The 24004-nt window shown below is 48.3% G+C and overlaps 1 long non-coding RNA gene across 2 annotated transcripts in view; it reads left to right on the top strand.

Annotated features, from left to right (window-relative positions):
* LOC112674203 (uncharacterized) overlaps nucleotides 1–22637 on the top strand; it is a 59646-nt gene extending 37009 nt beyond the window's left edge. For both annotated transcript variants that reach the window (XR_003145316.3, XR_007405606.1), the window contains exon 3: nucleotides 22245–22637. This is a non-coding gene — a long non-coding RNA (uncharacterized LOC112674203). The remainder of the gene's footprint in view (nucleotides 1–22244) is intronic.
* Nucleotides 22638–24004: the final 1367 nt, after the last annotated feature.

The raw sequence follows: 24004 nt of genomic DNA on the forward strand, positions 1-24004 counted from the left end.
ACCTGCACTGGTGAGGGCATCTTCTTAATTAGGTCTACTGATTCATAAGCTCATCTCTGCTGGAAACACCCTCCGAAGCACGCCCAGAAATAATGTTTCACCTGCTGGATACTATGGGCATCCCTTAGTCTAGTCAAGGAAACCCATAAAATCAATCACGATCCCCCTGTGTGTCACCTGGACACCCACATGCATCCCCTTAAACCAAATCTAACCTTCAAATAAAGACAATAATGAGGTCATAGTTTTGCCTAACATGATACAACCATCCTGCATACACTGGAAATGCACTAACCCTTCCTCAGAGGAGGAGGGAGAGTCCTTGAGTGATGTTCACTCTCCTCTTGCTAGATTCTAACTTAAATACTACGATGTAAAATTAACACACTTAAACACTTAAGCACTTACTTAAGTGAGTACTTAAGCACTCACATAAAGTGATTAAAGCTTATGTTACATAATAAGGAGATAAGAGATGAAAGAAAATAAGGATATTTGCCTGATGTAGGTACGTAGACATGTAAAGGTGTTCATGACAAAACGAGGAGGGAAAGCTCATGGCAATTACAAGCTCTCGCTTCTGCAACTGGTCCCGTGGTCATAGCTGGTATTTGGAATTCCCTCCTCTCACCACCTGTCGAGTGTTCCCGTGGCCTTCAGCAAGCACCTCACCCGGCTGTGGCGCTCTTCTGGCAGGGCGACCCAAACCTTCATTCCTGGAGGGTCCGGGCCTCTAAGTAACCCTCCTGGATTGGGTTGTGGTTTTCCACAGACCTTCATCACAGGGCGCAGCGACACCAAGAGACCCCTGAAGGGATCCCCTGTGTCCCAGACATGTTCTTCCTCACCTTCACTGTGGAGCAGCTGTCCACATTCCCCTTGGTATCAGGATCAATGACCACAGCCAACATCTAACTCCCTTCCTTGCCTGCTGAGTCAGAGGCATGAGGAGCCCACGGTGCCCAGGGAGTGGTGCCATATTGGAGATTCTGTGTTGGTCTCTGCTGTTGGCAGATTGAGACTCAGCGGTGGCTGCCACCTGGGTCAGTCTTCATGAGTAGGAATCAGAGAATGAGAAGAGCCACAGACTGTGAGAAACGTATTTGCAAAAGACACTTCTGATGAAGGACTGTCACCAAAGTACACAAAGTCTTAAAACTTAACTATGAGAAAACATGCAACCTGATTGAAGAAGTGGTCAAACATTCCAACCTCACCAAGGAAGATATACAGATGCAAGCAATCATATGAATCAGGGAAATGCAAATTAGAACAACAACGAGATACCACCACACACCTATCAGAATGACCACAAAAAACCCTGCACGGGCAAGTGTGTAGCAGCTTTATTCATAATTGTTAAAACTTGAAAGCAACCAAAATGTCCTTCAGTAGCTGAGTGGATGAATGGACTGGGGTCCATCCAGTAAGTGGACTCTTACCCAGGGCAGAAGGGAAATGGGCTATCAAGCCATGGAGAGAGAAAGAGGAAACCTAAATTCATGTTACTGAGGGAAGCCCATCTGAAGAGGACACATCCTGTTTAGTTCCAAATATGTGACATTCTGGAAAAGGCCAAACAATGGAGATAGTAAAGAGATCAGTAGTTGCCAGGGGCTGGTGGGGAAGGAGGGAGGAACACATAAGCAGAGCACAGGGGATTTTTAGGGCAGTGAACACACTCCGTGTGATACCATAATGATGGAGACATGTCATAATTTGTCCAAACCCATACAATGTACAGCTCCAAGAGTAAACCATAAGGTAAATTATGGACTTCGGGTGATGATGATGTGGCAATGTAGGTTGATCACTTGTAATGATGGACCCCTCTGTGGGGGGATGTTAATAATGGGGGGGGGGATCCCTGGGTGGCGCAGCAGTTTAGCACCTGCCTTTGGCCCAGGGTGGGATCCTGGAGACCCCGGATCGAATCCCACGTCAGGCTCCTGGTGCATGGAGCTTGCTTCTCCCTCAGCCTGTGTCTCTGCCTCTCTCTCTCTCTCTCTGTGTGATTATCATAAAAAAAAAAAAAAAAATGGGGGAGACTGCCTGTGTGCGAGGCAGGCCATATATGGGAAATTTTAAGAACTTCCCCTCATTTTTTGCTGCAAACCTAAAACTGTTCTAAGAATAAGGCCTTGAAAAAAATTAAATGAATTTCCTTATAAAAGTTCTAGCAAAGCAAAATTAAAAGGGTCTGTATGGTCAATTACTATTCTTGCTGAACTTATGTAAATAATTGGGCCAAGTTTAATGAAATTCATCTCATTTTGCAAACAAATTGATCTTTTATCTTTTTTATTTTTTATTTTTTATTTTTTTTTATCTTTTATCTTTGATGAAAATGGAGGTGATTGTAGAGAAAGAAATCTATGTTTCAATAAAAAAGTTATAGCACACCCTTGTGGGTTATTGAACAGTGAGCTGCGTGCCCTAATTTTGAGTTTTTTCTTTAGTGGCTGCCATTTTGTCAATAATTAACATTTTCCAGAGCACCTGTGGCTCAGGGTGTTGAGGATCTGTCTTTGGCTCAGGTTATGATCCCAGCCAGAGTCCTGAGATTGAGCCCCATGTTGGGCTCCCTGCTCAACGGGGAGTCTACTTTTCCCTTTGTCCCTCCACCCACTTGTACTTGCTCTCTCTCTCCCACTCAAATAAATAAATACAATTTTAAAAAATAATTAACATTTTCCATTTTCCTCCCATGCTTCTGATATAAAATTACTACAATCTAAAATTTCCTTTTTCGGGACACCTGGGTGGCTCAGCAATTAAGTGTCTGCCTTCAGCTTCAGTGATCCTGGAATCCCAGGATCCCGTCCCACATCAGCCTCCCTGCAGGGAGCCTGCTTCTCCCTCTGCCTGAATCTCTGCCTCTCTCATGAATAAAATCTTTTATTTATTTATTTATTTATTTATTTATTTATTTATTTATTTATTTATTTTTATTTTTTAATTTTTTATGATAGTCACAGAGAGAGAGAGAGAGAGAGGCAGAGACATAGGCAGAGGGAGAAGCAGGCTCCATGCACCGGGAGCCCGACGTGGGATTCGATCCCGGGTCTCCAGGATCTCGCCCTGGGCCAAAGGCAGGCGCCAAACCGCTGCGCCACCCAGGGATCCCTCATGAATAAAATCTTAAAAAAAATTAAAATTTCCTTTTTCTCAAAGCCCTATGAGCTGAAGCTAATGACTTAATATAAACTTTGGAGAAATCACCACAATGGATCATGTATGGACAACCTCCATGCCTACTGCAGTGTGGGTTACTCAGGAAATCATGAGGGTGAAACTGTGCCCCGTAGGGTTAATGAGGTTGAAACTTGCAGAGACTTTAAACCTTGATTTTCAGAGAAATGTTTCCCCCTCATCGGCTACTATGTCTTTTCAGACCCCACTAACAAACTCACTAGCCATCTCGGCAGAAGCTTGGACTCAAGGCCAACTGATACAGTCTTAGCCTATGAACAAGCAAGGCCCTACATTCCTTACCCAAGATAAGGAGCCCAAGACTCCATCCAGTTTACACTGGCTCTTGGAGCCCATGCTCCTCCTTGTCCTAAAGCAACCTCCTGGCATCAGGAGCTGAATTTTGCCTCATTCTGATGTTCGGTCTCCACCCCAAAGTGAATATGGGATGTATGTTACATATGTGTTTGCTCAATGCACATGCTCTATCTTTTCTCATGAATAGTCACATTTCCCTGACCTTTACATGGATATGTATAGGATCTTATCTCTTATGATTATAAAAAACTTATTCTTTCTCCATTTGGGGACATAGATTTGAGACTTGCCCTCCCATCTCATCATTTGGCTACCTCTCGAATAAACTCTTTCCTTATTGCATACCTGGTGTCTCAGTGATGGCCTTTTCTGTGCATCAGGTGGATGGACTTGGGTTCAGTTATAAGAACATCTAATGTTGTCACCAGAGTCATGCAAACCATAAACCAGAAAATTCATCAAAATTGCCACTGCCTGACCTCACTCCAACATCAAAAGATGCTTCAAGACCAATATCGTCTAGGCGGACTGCCTTCTGGATTCCAAAATGGGTATATAATTTGTTCTATAAGGATTGGTTGTTTTGGCTTGAAATACTGTAAAATAATTTATAACCACCAAGCTATTAGGGGGGAAAATGGAATATATAACATACTTGATTTTTTAAAGGCAAGAATGAAGAGAATTATAGAGGAGATAAATATAGGGCAAAAGGAAACCAATAGTAAGAGGATAAGAAATAAATCTATATTGTGAGTTTTATTTAACATAAATGGATTAGATAGTCCAAATAAGAAACAGAGATTAAAAATAAATTAAAAACAAAAAACAAAAAACAAAAAACAGAGATTGCCAGGCTAGAGATAAAGAAAACCACACACACTTGTTGCTTCTTTCAAGATACACTACCTAGACCTAAGGGCAGAGAAAATACGAAGTGGACTGTTGGAAGAGATAAGTAGAAATACTAACCAGAAAAAAGGTGGCTTATATATACTGATAGCATCAGATGAAGTAGACTTAAAGTTAAGACACATTACTGGAGATGAAGAAAGTCATTTCACTAAGATAAGTGGGTCAATCTACCAGGAAGATTATATATATTTATATGTAAATATATATATATATAAAACAATATAAATGCATATGCACAGATGCCTGGGTAGCTCAGTGATTGAATGTCTGCCTTTGGCTCAGGGCATGATCCTGGGGCCCTGGGATTGAGTCCTGCATCGGAATCCCCACAGGGATCTGCTTATGCCTCTGCCTGTATCTCCGCCTCTCTCATGAATAAATAAATAAAATCTTTTAAAAAATGCATATGCACCTAATAACATAGATTCAAAATATATAAAATAGAAAGTTCCTTTAAGTTTCTACAGGGAGATTATTATCAAACTACCATTGATGGCAATGAGGTGGGGCATGGGTGAGGAGATAAATGGGAAGTGCTCTGTCCTAAAATGGAAATGGATTAGGAGCAGACAACTCAATAGACATGAATTGATTTTGTCTTGGATGAAAAACAATGAAGTCTTAAGTGGCAGGGCTGGTGTCTATTTAAAATTATGTTACAGCATGGCTAAATAGAGAGTGTGCTGGTAAATATCCCACTTCACAGATGATGTAAGGTTCTTCCAGGTGGCAAGATGCATGCAAATTCATGCAAATTCCTCCGTATGCTATAAACCAATTAAAAGGTGGCAGATGAGCCTCAGTTACACTTTTACATTTAGAGCCTGCATAACCCAAACTCTGCATATACAGTAACTATGAGGAATCAGTTACAAAGGCAATAAAGAGCAATTGTATATTGTTCCCATAGACATTGGCTTCATCTGCTGCCACTAAACTAACGTAGCTCACAACATCTGGGTAAGCACCATAATGAAGTCAATTTTGGAAACAAAGCAAAAATCATTATGACCTCATCCAAAGCCATTACACGACTGAATCCTGGGCTCTGTGGGGAGTTTCCCTCACCGTGTCCATGGGCAAGGAAGAGAAGGAAGACCTAGGGGAAGAGATGTAAAACAATTAGGACTTTAAAGTCCTATTTAAAGCTATTATAAGAGACTTTAAAAACAACTGGACTCATTAGTCTGCAGAGTTCTGGAAAAGTTAGGAGAATATGTTAGATCTATAAAACCACAGATGTTAGGCTTAGGGAAAGTCCAGGCTTCTTCACTCAATCTTGGCATATGCGTTGGTTTCCTATTGCTGCCACAACAAATTACCACAAAATTAGTGGCTTAAAACCATACAAACCTATCATCTCATGGTTCTATAGCATGGGAGCCTGACACGGGTGTTGGCAGGGCTATGTTCCTTCTGGAGGCTCTAGGGGAGAATCTGTGTCCTTGCTCTTTCCCTTTGCTAGCCCCTGGCCACTTCCCCCATCTTCAAAGCCAGCACCAGTCAGCTCTGTCTCTGCAGACCGAGGTGGGGGGCTTCGACAATAGACACCTCCAACTTCATGGCTCTGGAGGCGAGAGGTCCCAGATGTAGGTGTTGTCGGGTTGGTTTCTAGCATGTTCTCTCCCCGTGGCTGGAGACAGCTGCTTTCGAAAGCATGTGAGCCGCAGTCCCAGGGGCTTGGGGTCCCACCCCTGAAATCCTTAGATCCAGTTACAGTCTCACTGGGAACTAGGGCTTTAATTTGTGCATTTTGGGGAGACACGGTTCCATCCACGGCACAGGATGACTCCTCCTCACGGCACATCCTTCTGATCTCTCCGGCTTCCTTCTTCCTAGCTTAAGGATCTTTGTGATTACACCAGGCTAAGCCAGATAATCCAGGACAATCCCCCCATTTAAAGGTTGGCTGATGAGCCTTAATTCCATCTACAGCCTTCATTCCCCCTCGCCTAAGCCACTGCCCTCACGGGTTCAGAGGAGGACTTGGGCCTCTCTGCGAGGCCGTTGTCCTGTGACACGGTCCACCAAAGGCACGAGTCAGACCCCAAGATCTGAACACAGTGGTGTAGGAACCATAAACAAAATGTGCTCCTTTTCATTCATTGTGATAAAAACATGTAAAATTTACCATCCCAGCCATTATTAAGTGTTCGGCAGTGTTAACTGCACGCACATTGTGGCATAACAGGTCACTAGAGCTTTTCACCTCGAGAAACTGAAAGTCTGGCCCTGCCGAACAGCTGCACCCCAGCCCTGGGCAGCCCCCCTGTGCTCTCCGAGAGTCGGACCGCTCTCCATACGCAGGGAAGAGGCGTCGTGTTGTATTTGCCTTTTTGCAACTGGTTTACTCAGGGTTCAGCCACGAGGCATATTGGTTTCCTTCTTCTTTTTTTTTTTTTTTAAGTTTTTATTTTATTTTTTTTAGGCTTCCTTCTTTCTTAGGCTGAATCACCTTCCCCTGTACGTCCGCACCGCACTGGTCTCCCCAGCCGCCCATCGATGCAGCCTGGGTTGCTGCACCGTTTGTCTCCTGTGAGTAACGCTGCTGTGAACGCGGAGGTGCGACTACGTCGCGGAGACCCTGTTTTCATTTCTTTGGGGTTTGTTCCCAGAGTGGGGCTGCTGGGTCGTGGTAATTGTTGGGATCGGCGTCTCACGTGCAGGCTCTCGAGCCTTCCTCGGCCACGCGGGATGGGCCAGGCGGGGCCTGGAGCACCCGGTCCCCAGGGGGCAGAGCCCTCCCAGCCCCGGCGTGCAGGCCATGGCCTGTGTCCGCTGCTGGGAGGGACGCTCGGGTCCGGGCAGCGGTGCCCACTTCTGAGGCTCATCCTGCCTCTTCTCTCCGAGGGGAACGTGCATTCTACTCGGCACCCCTCCGCGTGGCGGCTTCTCGGCTGCTTCGACACCAAGATGCTGTAGGCGGAAGAGTTCACACCTGGCTCCTGGTGACGCCCCAGAGGCCACCTGCCTGACGGTGTGGTGCAGCGAGTTAGGTCACCAGTGGAGCCCACCCGGGCTCGCTCCCCAGCACCGGGGCCACGGGGTGGTGGGTGCTGAGGGCTGAGGGGCCGGCAAGGTGCTCTCTGGCCACTGGGGGAGTCCTGTGGTGGCCTGGGGGCTGCCTCATGCGGAGATCTGTTTTCACTCCACGCAAGACTGCTGATGGCGTAGCTAACAACGCAGTCACTGAAAGGAGACCGGTGTCCACAAGCTGAAGGACAGAGACAACAGCCAGGGAGTCCCATGCAGCCTGGGTGAAGGGCCACTGCAGACCCAGCATCTCTGGGGTACGGTGGCACAGTTAGAGGAGGGACAGAGGCCTCCACCCTCCACCCCGGGCCAGCAGCCCTTCACTCCTGCCAGGAAGTAACTGGGAGACGCTTCTGGGCTCCTGCGCCCGGGGCTCACATGACGATTTTTGCAGGACACCCCCCCCTGCCGTGAGGGTGGATTTCTTTTTATTTTTTTAAAAAGACTGTATTTATTCATGAGACACACACATACACACACACACACAGACAGAGACAGAGAGACAGAGACACAGGCAGAGGGAGAAGCAGGCTCCATGCAGGGAGCCGGACATGGGACTCGATCCCTGGTCTCCAGGATCAGGCCCTGGGCTGAAGGCAGGTGCAAAACCACTGAGCCACTCAGGGATCCCCGAGGGTGGGTTTAAGTGGATGACACCAGAGGGCTTTGGGGCAAACGTGATGAGCCCTTACAGACAGGCGCAGGCATGCCCGTGGGTGGGGGGGTGGTGACCCTGGCACTGACATCTCGGCACTGACATCTCGGCTGTTCATGACAGAGTGTCGCCACACCTGAACGGGCTCGCGCCCTCACGTCGTGGGGTCATGACCTCCCGCCCAGCTGCCGGGGTTACCCCAGCCCCAAAAGGCGGTTCTGTGTGCCGGGGGCAGGGGGCATTGCTGCAGGCGGGGAGGGGATGAACCCCGTCACATTAACAGCTCAGTCTGGCTGGTCTGAAAGGCCCCTGGGATGGAGAAGCTGACACGGTGCCCTCGGGGTACCAGAGGTCATCGCCGTCACTGTCACCGGCCGTCCATACCCCAGACTGGAGCAGTTATTGGCTTTGGCAGGCGGTGGCAGGGCTGCGCTCCGTCCCCGGCGCCCTCACTGTCCCAGAATTCAGCACAGACTGTGGTTTTGAGTGTGTGTCCCCCGCGTTCTGGATGTGACTTTGCTCCCTGGGTTAAAGGTCAGGTGAGATGGCGAGGGCGGGGGGCCCCAGGGCAGGGGGTCCCTGGGGTGATGGGAAGGGCTCCTCCGTCCTGGAGGTTCGTGGGACAGGACGGGGTGGGGCGTGAGTCGCTTCCCCTGAGGAGGCCCAGGCTGTGCCTGCACCGGGCACCCGGTACCAGGTGGGCGCTCGTGGTGAGCCGCGGGGACCCTGGCCGAGCCGGTCCCCCATGTCGTTGTTGTCGTAGCCTGGCCGCGCACACGGCTCACTGAACTCGCCAGCCGGGTGCTGAGGGGCAACTGAGCAGCTCCCGATTATCCGCTGGCACCCCTGCCGTGCCCACGACACCCCGACGTGAGCCTCGCTCGGGCAGCAGGTTAGCAGCTGCACACCTGCCGCCCCTCCAGACCCCCTTGGACTCTTGGGGATCCGGTAGAGGATCCTTCATCTCCAGTCTGCCCGCTGGTCCTCTGGTTTACAGGCTCCCTATGCCCTTCACGGTCTTCGAGCTGTGTCACAGCCCTAATCAAATGTAGCCAACGATGGGGGTGTGGATTAATCCTGCCACGGAGAAGCAGGGGGCCGTCGGCTGGCGGAACCGCGGACCCCCCAAAAGCCAGCGCTCCTCCTCCGTGAGCGCATGGCTGGCGGCCTCTGGGCCGGCTGCTCCCGGGATTCTCCCTCGAACTGGTTTTAGCTCCTACTGGTTCCTCCATCACTTAGTGACCAGAGTTGAATCGCTGACACGGGTTTATTTATATTTGCATATGAAAGTCACGACCTTACCTTTTAGCAGAAATTACACTTCAGCAAAATCAATAAGGATAAAGGGTGGAATGGACTGGAAGGTTCATGGGAGCTGTTAGACAATTGAGACCAATGTAGCAGGAATTCTGTTCTGCTCAGCCCACAACCCTGGGCAGATGGGGGTCTTTCAGCCTCTATCTTTTTTTTTTTAAGATTTTATGTCTTTAGTTTATATAGAGAAGGATGAGTAGGAAGAGGTGCAGAGGGAGACAGAGAGAGAAGCCCAAGCAGACTCCACCCTGGGCATGGAGTCTGAGGTGGGGCTTGAACTCATGACCCTGAGATCATTTTATTATTTTTTTAAAGATTTTATGTATTTATTCATAAGAGACACAGTGAGAGAAGCAGAGACACAGGCAGGGGGAGAAGCAGGCTCCCTGCAGGGAGCCCGAGGCGGGACTCGATCCTGGCACGCCGGGATCACTTCCTGAGTCGAAGGCAGATGCTCATCCATGAGACACCCGGGTGCCCCTCAGCCTCTACCTTTAAAAATAATTTGATGAGAAAATTTGCAGACTCAATGTTGTGAAGCAGTTGCTAGAAGGAGTCAGATCTGGGTGTCACGAAATGTCTGCGGTCACGACAGGCTGGCGTTCCTGTGAGCATTTGGTTGTCACCTCGGGAAGGGACAGAGCTGGACTGGGCCTGGGGACACTGCCATTGGCTGGGTGGACACCCGGCCAACCGACGGCCTTGATACCAAGAGGGACAAGAGGCCCTCTTCCCTCCCCTGCCAAGGCCCTCCCCACTCAGACGCAGAAGATGAGTCCAAAGAGCCCAGGAGAGGGGGGACGCGGCCTTCCTTGCGTGGGCCCGACCCGGGCAAGTGGCAGGGCGGAGGGGTTGTGTGATCAAAGGGCTTCCGTGTTCCGTGTCACCTCGGGGGAGAGAAAGCGGGCCCATCGGGAGGGAGACTCAACCAGGAAGCAAAATCAGATGTGCGGGAAAGACAGAGACAGACAGAGACGTGGGACACAATCCAAAGGCACAGAGACAAATGGAGAGAGTCTCCACGCGAGGCGGAGCATGAACCGGCCCCACACCCACACCCACACCCACACCGAGGCCGGCCTCACGGCTCCCCTGGGGGCTCCCTGGGCGTCCCCATCGGCACTGGAGGACCCTGGCCTCCGGGGTCCGTGCCTTCCCTGCAGCAGCACACGCCTGCCAGGAGGGCGGACTTGCCTTGGACTTCAGCCACTCGACGCCTGAGGCGACAGGTGCCCGCGAGCCCTCGGGCCTCACAGTCGGTGGCGCCTGAGCTGGGAACGGCGGCCGGGCCTCCTCTGACCCTCCCACCACTTCATCCGGGGACGATGACAGCTGCCAGCTAACATCACTCTATTCCTTACTCTCCCCCAGAAATGCTCAGGACACCCACGGTCACTCACTCCTTGCTTCTTACGGGGCTGGCGGGAAGTGTCCGGCGCGGGCATTCTGGGCATCTCCGCAACCACTTCATGCCGCGGACTATCGTGCTCTTTGCTCCAGGGAAAACAGCCTTCATTTTGTTAAATTTTTTATTTAAAATCAATTTAGTGAACGTACACTGTATTATTACTTTAGAATAGAATTCAGTGATTAATCAGTTGTATACGGCACCTGGTGCTCGTCACATCCTGTGCCCTCCTTAATGCCCGTCGCCCAGTTACCCCAGCCCCCCCACCCAGCATCCCCTCCAGCGACCCCTCTGTGTTTCCAAGAGGTAAGAGTCTCTCATGGTTTGCCTCCCTCTCTGATTTCTTCCCAGTTTTCCATACCTTCCCCTATGATCCCCTGCACTGTCATATATTCCACATACGAGTGAAATCATATAATAATGGTTTTTCTCTGGCTGATTTATTTCACTCCGCATCATACCCTCCAGCTCCATCCACGTTGATGTGAATAGTAAGTATGCGTCCTTTCCCATGGCCGAGGAATATTCCATTGTAGATACAGAGCACGTCTTCTTTATCCATTCGTCTGTCGATGGACATCTGAGCTCCTTCCACAGGTTGCCTATTACAGACATTGCTGCTGTGAACATTGGGGTGCAGGTGCCCCTCTGGATCACTACATCTGTATCTTTGGGGTAAATTCCTAGTAGTACAATTCCTGGGTCACAGGGTAGCTCCATTTTCAACTTTTGGAGGAACCTCCATACTGTTTTCCAGAGGCCGCACCAGCTTGCATTCCCACCAACAGGGCAAGAGGGCTCCTCTTTCTCCACATCCTCACCAGCATTTTGTTGTTTCCTGTCTTGTTATTTTAGCCATTCTCAGTGGCGTGAGGTGGGATCTCATGGTGGTTTTGATTTGTATTTCCCTGATGCCGAGTGATGTGGAGCATTGTTTCACGTGCTTGTTGGCCATGTGTAGGGCTTCTCTGGAGAAATGTCTGTTCATGTCTTCTGCCCATTTTCTTGACTGGATTCTTTTGCTTTTTGGGTGCCAAGTTTGATAAATTCTCTATAGATCTTGGATTCTAGCCCTTTATCTGATACATCATTTGCAAATATCTTCTCTCATTGTACAGGTTTCCTTTCAGTTGTGTTGGCGGTTTCCTTTGCTGTGCAGAAGATTTTTATTTTAATGAAGTCCCAATAGTTCATGTTTGCTTGTGTTTCTCTTGCCTTTGGAGACGTGTCCAGCAAGAAGTTGCTGCGGCCGAGGTCAAGAGGTTGCTGCCTGTGTTCTCCTCTAGGATTTTGATGGATTTCTGTCTCACAGTTAGGTCTTTCATTCATCTTGAGTCTATCTTTGTGTGTGGTGTGAGGAAATGGTCCAGCTTCATTCTTCTGCATCGGGCTGTCCAATTTCCCTGGCATCATTTGCTGAAGAGACTGTCCTTTTTCCATTGGATATTCTTTCCTGCTTTGTCGAAACTGAGTTGACCATAGAGTTGAGGGTCCATTTCTGGGGTCTCTATTCTGTTCCATCGATCTCTGCATCTGTTTTGACCACACTGTCTTGATGATCACAGCTTTGTAATAGAGCTTGACGTCCAACATTGTGATGCCTCCAGGTCTGGTTCTCTTTTTCAACATTACTCTGGCTATTTGGGATCTTTTCTGGTTCCATACAAATGTTAGGATCATTTGTGCCAGATCTGTGAAAAAGGTTGATGGTATTTGATAGGGATTCCACTGAGCATGTAGACTGCTTTGGGTAGCATAACATTTAAATACTTGTTCTTCCAATTCATGAGCATGGAATGTTTTTCCATTTTTTTTGTGTGTCTTCCTCAATTTCTTTCATGAGTGTTCTATAGTTTTCTGAGTACATATCCTTTACCTCTTTGGTTAGGTTTATTCTTAGGTACCTTGCGGTTTCTGGTGCAATTGTAAGTGGGAATGATTCCTTAATTTCTCTTTCTTCTATCTCATTGTTAGTGTATAGAAATGCCACTGATTTCTGTGCATTGATTTTATATGCTGCCGTGTTGCTGAATTCCTGTATGAGTTCTAGTAATTTTAGGGTGGAGTCTTTTGGGTTTTCTACATACAGTAGCATGTCATCTACGAAGAGTTTGACTTGACTTCTTTGCCAATTCGGATGCCTTTTATTTACTTTTGTTGCTGACTGATGAGGCGAGGACTTCCAGTACTATGTTGAGCAGCAGTGGTGAGAGTGGGCGTCCCTGTCATGTTCTTGACCTTAGTGGAAAAGCTCTCAGTTTTTGATGGAGACTGATATTTGCTGTGGGTTTTCTGTAGATGGCTTTTATGATAGTGACATGTGTTCCCACTATCCCTACACTGTGGAGAGTTTTAATCAAGATAGGATGTTGTACTTTGTCAAATGCTTTTTCTGCATCTATTGGGAGGATCACGTGGTTCTCGTCCTTTTTTTTTTCTTATTAATGTGATGCATCACATTGATTGATTTGTGATGTTGAACCATTCCTGCAGGTCAGGAATAAATCCCACTTGGTTGTGGTGAACAATCCTCTTAGTGGAATGTTGGATCCTATTAGCTAGCATCTTGGGGAGAATATGTTTGTCAGGGATGTTGGTCTGTAATTCTCCTTTTTGGTGGGGTCTTTGTCTGATTCTGGGATCAAGGTGATGCTGGACTCATAGAAGGAGTTTGGAAATTTTCCTTCCATTTCTATTTTTTGGAACAGTTTCAGAAGAATAGATATTAATTCTTCTTTAAATAGTTGGTAGAGGGACACCCGGGTGGCTCCGCGGTTGAGCATCTGCCTTCAGCTCAGGGTGTGATCCCGGGGTCCTGGGATCGAGTCCCACATTGGGTTCTCTGCAGGAGCCTGTTTCTCCCTCTGTGTATGCCTCTGCCTTTCTCTGTGTTTCTCATGAATAAATAAATAAAATCTTTAAAAAAATAATAAATGTTCGGTAGAATTCCCCTGGAAGCCATCTAGTCCTGGAATCTTGTTTGTTGAGAGATTTTTGGTGACTGCTTCAATTTCCTTGCTGGATATGGGTCTGTTCAGGTTCTCTGAAAATTTTTCCTGTTTCAGGTTTGGTAGTTTTTATGTTTGTAGGAATGTATCCATTTCTTCCAGATTGCCTAATTTGCTGGCATACACTTGCTCATAATATTCTCTTATAATGGTTCCTATTTCTTCAGTGTTGGTCATGATCTCTCTTCTTTCACTCATGATTTTATTAATTTGGGTCCTTTCTCTTTTCTTTTTGATAAGTCTGGGTAGGGGTTTAGCGATCTTTTAATTTCTTTTAAAGGGCCAGATCCTAGTTTCATCGATCTGTTCTACTGGTTTTTTTTTTTTTTTTTGGTTTCTATTTTATTTATTTCTGCTCTAATCTTCATTATTTCTTGTCTCCTGCTTGGTTTAGGCTTTATTTGCTGTTCTCTCTCCAGCTCCTTTAGGTGTAAGCTTAGCTTGTATAGTTGAGACTTTTCTAGTTTCTTGAGAAAGGCTTGCATTGCTATTTACTTCCTTCTAGGGACAGGCTTTGCTTCATCCTAAAGGATTTGAACTGTTGGGTTTTCATTTTCATTTGCTTCCATGTACTTTTTAATTCTTCTTTAATTTCCTAATTAACCCATTCGTTCTTTGGTAGGATGTTCTTTAACCTCCATGTATTTGTGGTCCTTCCAAGGTTTTCTTGTGGTTGACTTCAAGTTTTATAGCATCATGGTCTGAAAATATGCAGGGAATAGCCCCAGTCTTTTGGTACCAGCTGAGATCTGATTTGTGACCCAGCTTGTGATCTAATCTGGAGTTTGTTCCATATGCACAGAATACAAATGTGTATTCTGCTGCTGTAGGATGAAGCACTCTGAGGATATCTGTGAAGTCCATCTGGCCCAGTGTGTCATTCAATCTTGTTTCCTTGTCAATCTTCTGCTTCGATGATCTGTCCATTGCTGTCAGTGGGGGTGTTAACATCTCCCACCATTACCATATTATTATCGATGATTTCCTTTAATTTTATTATTAATTAGTTTATATAATAGGCTGCTCCCAGGTTAGGGGCATAAATATTTACCACTGTTAGATCTTTTTATCAGTTAGACCCTTTAAGTATAATATAGTGTTTTTCTTCATCTCTTATTACAGTCTTTGGTTTAAAATCTAATTAGTCTGATAAAAGAATGGCTACCCCAGCTTTCCTTTGATGTCCACTAGCATGATACATGGTTCTCCACCTCCTCACCTTCAAACTGGAGGTGTCTTTGGGTCTAAGATGAGTTTCTTGTTAGCAGCATATTGATGGGTCTTTTTTTTTTTTTTTTAAATTTATTTATGATAGGCACACAGTGAGAGAGAGAGAGGCAGAGACACAGGCAGAGGGAGAAGCAGGCTCCATGCACCGGGAGCCCGACGTGGGATTCGATCCCGGGTCTCCAGGATCGCGCCCTGGGTCAAAGGCAGGCGCCAAACCGCTGCGCCACCCAGGGATCCCTTGATGGGTCTTTTTAAATCCATTCTGATAACCTCTGTCTTTTGATTGGTGCATTCAGTCCATTTACATTCAGAGTAATTATTGAAAGATATGAACTTAGTGCCATTGTATTGCCTGTAAAGTCACTATTCATGTAGATCATTCCTGTTTCTTTCTGTCTTTGTGACTTTTGGACTCTTTCTCCACTAAGGATCCCCTTTAATATTTCTTGCGGGGCTGGTTTAGTGTTCACAAATCCCTTCAGTTTTTCTTTGTCCTGGGAACTCTTGATCTTTCCTTTCAATCTGAATGACAGCCTTGCTGGACAAAGTGTTCTTGGCTGCGTATTTTTCCCATTTAGTGTGTTGAATGTATCATGCCAGCCCTTTCTAGCCTGCCAGGTTTCTGTGGACAGGTCTGCTGCCAGCCATATGTGTCTACACTTGTGGGTTAAGGACATTTTATCTCAAGTTGCCTTCAGGATTTTCTCTCTATCTTTTAAATTTGCAAGTTTCACTATAAGATGTCAAAGTGTTAACCTATTTTTACTGATTTTGAGGGGGGTTCTCTTTGCCTCCTGGACTTGGATGTCTATTTCCTTCCCCAGATTATGGAAGTTCTCAGCTATGATTTGCTCAAAGAAACCTTCCACCCCCTCTCCCACTCTTCATCTTCTGGAACCCAAATTGTACAGATATTTCACTTTATGGAATCACTGTGTTCTCTAAATCTCCCTTTGTGACCTAATAGATTTCTTTCCCTCTTCTTTCCAGCTTCCTTATTTTCCATCATTTTATCTTCCATGTCACTGATTCTCTCTTCTGCTTCATTCATTATTATATTTTTAAAAGATTTTTAATTTTTTTATTCATGAGACACACACACACACACACACAGAGGCAGAGACACAGGCAGAGGGAGAAGCAGGCTCCATGCAGGGAGCCCGATGTGGGACTTGATCCTGGGACTCCAGGATCAGGCTCTGGGCTGAAGGTGTGCTAACCATTGAGCCACCCGGGCTGCCTTCATTATTATTTTTATAGCCTCCCCTTGGGACTACAGTCCCATGTCTACTGGGGGGCACGGTCCCAGAGCTGACAGCTGTCCCTGTTCCAAAGCCCGTTGTGCAGACCTCTACAGCAGAGGAGAGAGGAGAGGCCGGGGGCACCACACGGTCAAGGAACATGTGTTCAGCCAGGGAGAGCCCCAGGCAGACCTAGTTGTTTTACATTAACCTAAGAGGGAGGGGGATCCCTGGGTGGCGCAGCGGTTTAGCGCCTGCCTTTGGCCCAGGGCGCGATCCTGGAGACCGGGGATTGAATCCCACATCGGGCTCCCAGTGCATGGAGCCTGCTTCTCCCTCTGCCTGTGTCTCTGCCTCTCTCTCTCTCTCTCTCTCTCTCTCTCTGTGTGTGTGACTATCATTTAAAAAAAAAAAAAAAAAAGATTTAACCTAAAGAGGGAGGGTGCGAAACTCATGTGCTTTGCAGCTGAGACCAGACCTTGCTTCCTTGCCTCAGCTGCAGACCTTTCCCCTTCAAGGAGGGTATCTCGCTCCTTCCTGAGCTGAGGGTCTCCCCCAGAAATGTTGGGATTCCATTGCCACCTTCTTATAGCCACTAGAGGGACACCTAATCAGTGCTGTGACCTACATTCTCCATCAAAAGAAGCAGATTTTTTTTTTTTTTTTAAGATTTGTTTATTTGAGAGAGAGGGAGAGATCATGCAAGATCAGGGTGGAGGGGCAGAGGGGGAGAGAGAATCCCAAGCAGACTTGCTGCTGAGTGTGGAACCTGACTTGGGGCTCAGTCTCATGCCCCTGAGATCATGACCTGAGCCGAAACCAAGAGTTCAAACACTCAACCCACTGAGTCCCACCGAGGTGCCCCAAAGCAAATTGTTGTTGAGAAGGACCAAGGTTCCCAATTCTAGGGCCATGGCACCAAGAGTGAGTGTGAGACCATCCTTGCCACCATCACTGGCCTCTGAGGGAGAATCATCTGCCACCAGGACTTACTCCTCCACTGTCATCTCTTATGACTGAGGCCACCACAGAGGCCTGCAGGCCTGGCCAGGGGAGATGCAGAGGATGCTCCCTAAACTGTACGTGTTTCTGGCCATGGGGGGCTGGGTTCTGGGGCCCCAACTCCTCATGGTGCCGCAGAGATCCTACCTGGAGTGCACCTGTCCCCTAGCAGCTGGAGGGGCCTCGCTGCTGCCCAGGCCTCCCTGCAGACGCTGGGAATTGCTGTTGACCCTGCTCTGAGCCTAGAGGCAGGGGTGTCCCAGGGAGTGAGGGCTCCCTGAACAGATCTTTGACCAGGGGCACGTAGGAGGCCACGGCAAGTCCTTTTCTTTCCCACCTACAGAGGGCCCATCCTGAGGGTGTCCCTTAAACAAAGGGTGGCCCCGCATCACTGATTGCCTGGGACAGTCCCAGGTAGCCCTGTTGCCTCACTGTCTTGGGACAGCACCTCCTTTCATTCTTGCGAGTGCCCAGTTTACAGGGTAAATACCTGCTATCCTTCCTTATTCAGGCTTTGGGGTGCTACAACAATGGGTGTGATGAGGGGTGGCCGCCCTGCAACTTCCCCCACTTCAGCTCTGGGGCTGCCCTCTCTCAGCTTAGCTCAGGAGTGGGGAGGAGGCAGGAGCCTTCCAGATGTTAAGAGGGGGAGGACAGTGTGCTCAGCTGAGCCTCTGAGAAGAGCAGGCTGTTCCCAGGAGGATGCCCGGGGCAGCAGAGGCACAGAACCCCACAAGGGGGGTGGAGGGTTTTCTAAGGAAGGGATGCTGGGGGGGGAGGTAAGAAGAAACAGGTCCTAGGGAGGGCTGGGGGCACTCCAGATGCGTGTGCAGGGGCCTGGGATAGAAATTGCTGGATTCCAAGTTTGGAGAGAAGCCTGGAAGGAGTGTCCCCAGCTTGCAGCTCACCCTAAGTCCTGGCCTGGGGTATCTTCCTATCAGGGGTAAAGAAGGAGGAATCAGAGGAGAGGAAAGAAGCTGGGGGATTCCTGCCCTCGGGGGCAGGGCAGGGTGTGGAGAAGGAGCCCCCAGACCACACCAGCTGCAGAGCAAGGGAGTGCGGGGGTGGGGAGAGGCTGGAACAGAGATGGAGAGACAGAGGCAAGAGGCAAGAGCCCGAGAGCCAGCCCACGGAGACCCAGGGGGAGCAGGGAAGGGAAGGGACACAGAGGAAAGATGAACAGACACACGAAGGAGAGACGGGAGGGAGCACAGATGGACGGACGGACAGAGGCATGCATGGGTGGGTGAGCTCCGATGGGTGTCCTCCTCTTGCTGGTTCAGCTCCAGAGGCCTGGCTGTTCTCATAGTCGGTTCCCAAGGGACCCCCTCCCCCCGCCTGCTCCCCCCAGCAAGGGAAGATGCGGAGCCTGGTCCCAGTCCTAACACAGTGGCCTCCTGGACTCTGTTCTTTTTTTTGTTTTGTTTTTTTTGTTTTGTTGGACTCTGTTCTTGATGTAAAACAGGTTTGCTTTCCCAACTGCCAGGGGTGTGGAGTCCGGGGGTGGGGGTGGTGGTTAAAAGATGACTTTTAAAAAATTTTTTTAAATTTTTAAAAAATATTTTATTTATTTATTCATAAAGACACACACACAGAGAGAGAGAGAGAGAGAGAGAGAGGCAGAGACACAGGCAGAGGGAGAAGCAGGCTCCATGCAGGGAGCCCGATGTGGGACTTGATCCAGGGTCCCCAGGATCAACCCCGGGCTGCAACACCGCTGCGCCACTGGGGCTGCCCAGTGACTTTTTTTTTTTAAAAGATTTTATTTATTTATTCATGAGAGACACACATGAGAGAGACACACAGAGAGAGGCAGAGATGCAGGCAGAGGGAGTAGCAGGCTCCCTGCCAGAGCCCAATGCAGGACTCGATCCCAGGACCCTGGGGTCACACTCTGAGCCGAAGGCAGATGCTCAACCGCTGAGCCACGCAAGCGTCCCTAACTGATAACTTCTGAACAATCTGGCAGGTGGTAGGCACCCACCCCGGTGGCTGCATGGAGAACTGGGTTTCTCACTGAGATGTAGTTGACACATCCTAACTTCACCATTGGAAAGTGTACAATTCTGCCGTTTTTAGTATATTCACAAGGTTGTAGAACCATCACCATCATCCAATTCCAGAACTTTTTAAATCACTGTATAAGGAAACCTCATACCCATTAGTGCCCCCCCCACCCTGACGACTGCTAACCTGCCTCCTGTTCCTCTTCCGCCCCGTTCTTTCTAAATGGAACCACACACTGGCTGGCACTGCGTGAGCACACTGCTGCCAAGCTCACCGCGCACTGTGGGGCAGGATGCCCTTCCCGCTTGCTGTCTATTGCGAGTTGCAATGCTGCCGGGAAGAGCCATTGCCAGTTTTTGGTGACACACGTTTCCAGCTCCCGTGGGCAGGCGCCCGTGCTCAGCTTTTTGAGGGCTTGAGGCCTTGCTTTCCAAGGTGGCGGCACCGTTTTGCACTACGAGGACTTGTTGTTCACTATTGATCTATATCCCCACAATGCTTTGCAAAGGTTTTGAAGAGGCTCACGCTCATCCCTAAAACAGCAGAAAATGGAGGAAGGCGGCAATGTTGATTGTGCATGGATGTGTGTTGGCTAGGATGGCAGGTTGGGTGAATTTTAGAAAACAAGGGGATGGGCTGTCTGCATGCCGCGTTTGTGGAATATTTTCATCGTACCCCCAAACATCAGCTACTCCATCCCTGCCAGTACCTGCAGCCCCCCAGCACCTGCAGCCCCTCAGCACCTGCAGATCCCCTGAGCACCTGCAGACCCCCAGCACCTGCAGTCCCCCTGAGTATCTGCAGATACCCTGAGCACCTGCAGACACCTTGGCATGTGCATCCCTGTGGCATGTGCAGCCCCATGGCATGTGCAGGCCCCCAGCACCTGAAGCCCCCAGCATCTGCAGCTCCCCCAGCACCTGCAGCCCCCGAGAACCTACAGACCCCAGCACCTGCACCCCCTGAGCACCTGCAGAACCCCCTGGCAAGTGCAGCCCCCAGCATCTGCAGCCCCCCAGCACCTGCAGCCCCCTGAGCATCTGCAGCCCCCCAGCACCTGAAGCCCCCAGCACCTGCAGCTCCCCCAGCACCTGCAGACCCCCAGAACCTACAGACCCCAGCACCTGCACCCCCTGAGAACCTGCAGACCCCCTGGCAAGTGCAGCCCCCTGAGCACCTGCAGCCCCCCAGCACCTGCACCCCACTCCCCACCTTGGGAACCTTGGACCAGCGCTTCTGCATCCATCCTAGTGGCCACTAGAGGGCACCCAGACCGCTCCCCGAGTCGCACATTCCTGGAAATCCTTGGTTTCTGAGTTTCTTTCTCTCCAACGCTGCCAGCTCCAACGCTGATCCTTACTGCTCACCCCAAAACTTCCCCGGGGGACAGTGACAGACTCAGGCTCTTCATCTAAATCAGCTCGTGGACAGACGAGAGGGCAGGTGAGAATATGATCGCTGGAGGCAAAGCCCTCCCCAGAGCCGTCTGGCCTGGGCCACTCCAGAGACCTTGAACCTGTGTCCACCCCCAGAAGATGCTGAGAAGCAGGGCATGAGGGGTCCCCGGGGGGAGGGCAGGGGGCCAGCACACGGCCACAGTAGGTGCCCCAGAAATGGCAGCCGCTGCTGTCTGCATATCTGCGTTTGACTCAAACAGGGCGTGGGGCAGGATAGGGTCATTCACGAAATTCAGCAGCAGAAGAGACGTGAGTTTGAGAAGGGCCTCGGGGTTCCCGGCGACCCCAGAGACAAGATGGTAGAGAGAGGGGGCATCGGGGGGGTTCAAGCCGTTAAATGTCCGAATCTTGATTTTAGCCCAGGTTGTCGTCTCCTTCTTCTTCTTCTCCTTCTTGTAAGATTTTATTTATTTAACAGAGAGAGAGAGAGAAAGAGTGAGAGAGAGAGAGAGAATAATATTCAGGGAGAGAGGCAGGCAGAGGGAAGAGAGAGAAGCAGACTCCCCACTGAGCAGAGAACCCAATGTGGGGCTAGATCCCAGGATCCCGGGATCATGACCTGAGCCAAAGCTCAACTGACTGAGCCACCCGGGTGCCCTCAGCCTGGGGCTTGTTCTCAGAGTCGTGAGTTCAAGTCAAGCATTGGTCTCTACGTTGGGCATGGAGCCTACAGAAAGAAAGAAGGAAGGAAAGAAAGAAAAAGAAAGAAAGAAAGAAAGAAAGAAAGAAAGAAAGAAAGAAAGAGAAAGAAAGAAAGAAAGAAAGAAAGAAAGAAAAAAGAAAGAAAGAAAGAAAGAAAGAAAGAAAGAAAGAAAGAAAGAAAGAAAAAGAAAGAAAGAAGCAGGGGTATAAAATGGGCCCCGGGACAAGCGGGAGACGGGGACGGTTGTTGGAGAGTCATCTCCAGGTGGGTCACAGCGCTGGGCCCCTCGCCGGGTGCAGCTCCAGGACGGTCACGGGGCTGATTACCCACTCCCCCGGCGTGGGCTCCGCTGGACCACTTGGAGGGAAACTTTATGTGTGTGCACAGAATGAATTTTTAGAATAAAAAAAGATTTAAAGGAACTTCATCATTTCAGTCCCAGACCACTGCAGGGCACACACTGATTCTCTTCTCACTTGAATTTGGATGTTGAGAGTCTCTGTCTTTTGCTTTTGGGGTAACACCGATTCCCAGTGGCCAAGAGAGAAACACACTTGCGCACATAGCGGCTCAGTGTACTTTCTCCAGATTCCATCTTCTTCTTCAGCCGAGCCACACGAAGTGACTGGTGCTGTTTGAAAGGACGGTGCTTTTCTCTTTAAGAAAAAAACTATTGAAAAAAAAAAAGAGAAAAAACTATTGAGGTAAAATCCATGTAACATAAAAGTAATTTTATTTCTGTTTTAGAGCAGACGTCACTCAAAATTCATCCTAAAAGAGCAACTGTCACTAAAATTCCTTTGTATTTTCTTTTCTTTCAGTTTTATTGAGATACAATCGACATACAGCACCATGTAAGTTTAAAGTGCAGAGGGCAATGGCTTGATGTACATATATATTGTGAAATGATCACCACCATAAGTTTATTAGCATCCATCATTTCAGAAAGAAAGAAGGAAAGAAATAAAGAAGATAAAGAAAAAAAGAAAATGCTTTTTGCCTTGTGACAAGAACTTTTAGGATCTATTCTCTCAACAACCATCAACCATGCCATGCAGCAGTTAGCCACACTCCTCATGCTGGTGCATCCCATGATCACATATCGGGGACTTATTATCTTAGGGCTGGACGTTCAAACCTTTTGACCACCTTCCTCCAACCCACCCCACTCCCCACTCCCCACCTCTGGTAATCACAGATTTGATCTCTGTTTCTATGCGTTTTGTGTTTTTGTTTTTTAGACTCCACATGTAAGTGAGATCACACAGTATTTGTCCTTCTCTGACTTATTTCACTTCGCACAATGCCCCCAAGGTCCATCGATGTTGTCACAAATGGCAGGATTTCCTTCTTTTTCATGGCTGAAGAGTATTCCACTCCATATCCCCCACATTTTCTTTATCCACCCATCTGTTGATGGGCATTCAGGTGTCCACTCTCACCTCTCCTATTTAACATGACGCCAGCGCTCCTTGCCAGAGCAATCAAGCAAGAAAAAAAAAAGCATCAGATTTTGAAAGGAAAATGTACAATTATCTCTGTTTGCAGATGACATGATTCTATATGTAGAAAATCCTAAAGACTCCACCGAAAATTGTTAGATCTAATCAACTAACTCAGTAGAGGTGCAAATACAAAATTCACCATTTTATTTATTTATTTATTTAAAATTTTTATTTATTTATGATAGTCACAGAGAGAGAGAGAGAGGCAGAGACACAGGCAGAGGGAGAAGCAGGCTCCATGCAGGGAGCCCGACGTGGGATTCGATCCCGGGTCTCCAGGATCACGCCCTGGGCCAAAGGCAGGCGCCAAACCGCTGCGCCACCCAGGGATCCCAAAACTTACCATTTTAAACATGCAGTTTAGTGAATTAAATATATTCATAATGTTGGACTGTCAACTGCACCTCCAGAACTTTTCATCTTCCTAAACTGAACCTGTCCCCATGAAACACTAACTCTCTGTTTCCCCTTCACCAGACCCTGGCACCTGCCCTTCCACCTTTGTCTCTGTGAGTCCGACACCTCTAGGGGCCTCATATAGAATGGAATCAGGGAGGTCTGGGGGCCTCCAACTCTTGGTTTCAGCTCAGGTCATGATCCCAGGGCGGAGGGGCTGAGGGATCAAGCTCTGCATCAGGCTCTGTGCTAAGCATGGAGTTTGCTTGAGATTCTCTGTCTCCCTCTCCCTCGCCCCCCCCCCCCCCACATAAAGAAATAAATCTAAAATTTAAAAAAATGAATCATACAGTATTTGCAGGGCTGGTGTTTTTTGTCTTTGTTGTGCTGTTGTAGCTTATGTCACATCATACCCTCAAGGTTCGTCCATGTTCTGGCAAGTTCAAAGTTGCCTTCCTTTTTAAGATTGGAAATTTTCCATCTTATGTGTATGGATAAACCACATTTGCTTATCCACTCGTCTGTTGATGAACATTTGGTTGCTTCCACGTTTTAGCTAATGTGAATAATGCTGCTATGAACATAGGTGTATGGGTATCTTTGAGACCCTGCTTTCAATTCTTTTCTACATATATCCAGAAGTGGAATTGCTTCTGGATCACAGGGTAATTGTGTTTTTG

Source organism: Canis lupus, chromosome 24 (genome assembly GCF_003254725.2).
Source record: "Canis lupus dingo isolate Sandy chromosome 24, ASM325472v2, whole genome shotgun sequence".
NCBI lineage: Eukaryota > Metazoa > Chordata > Mammalia > Carnivora > Canidae > Canis > Canis lupus.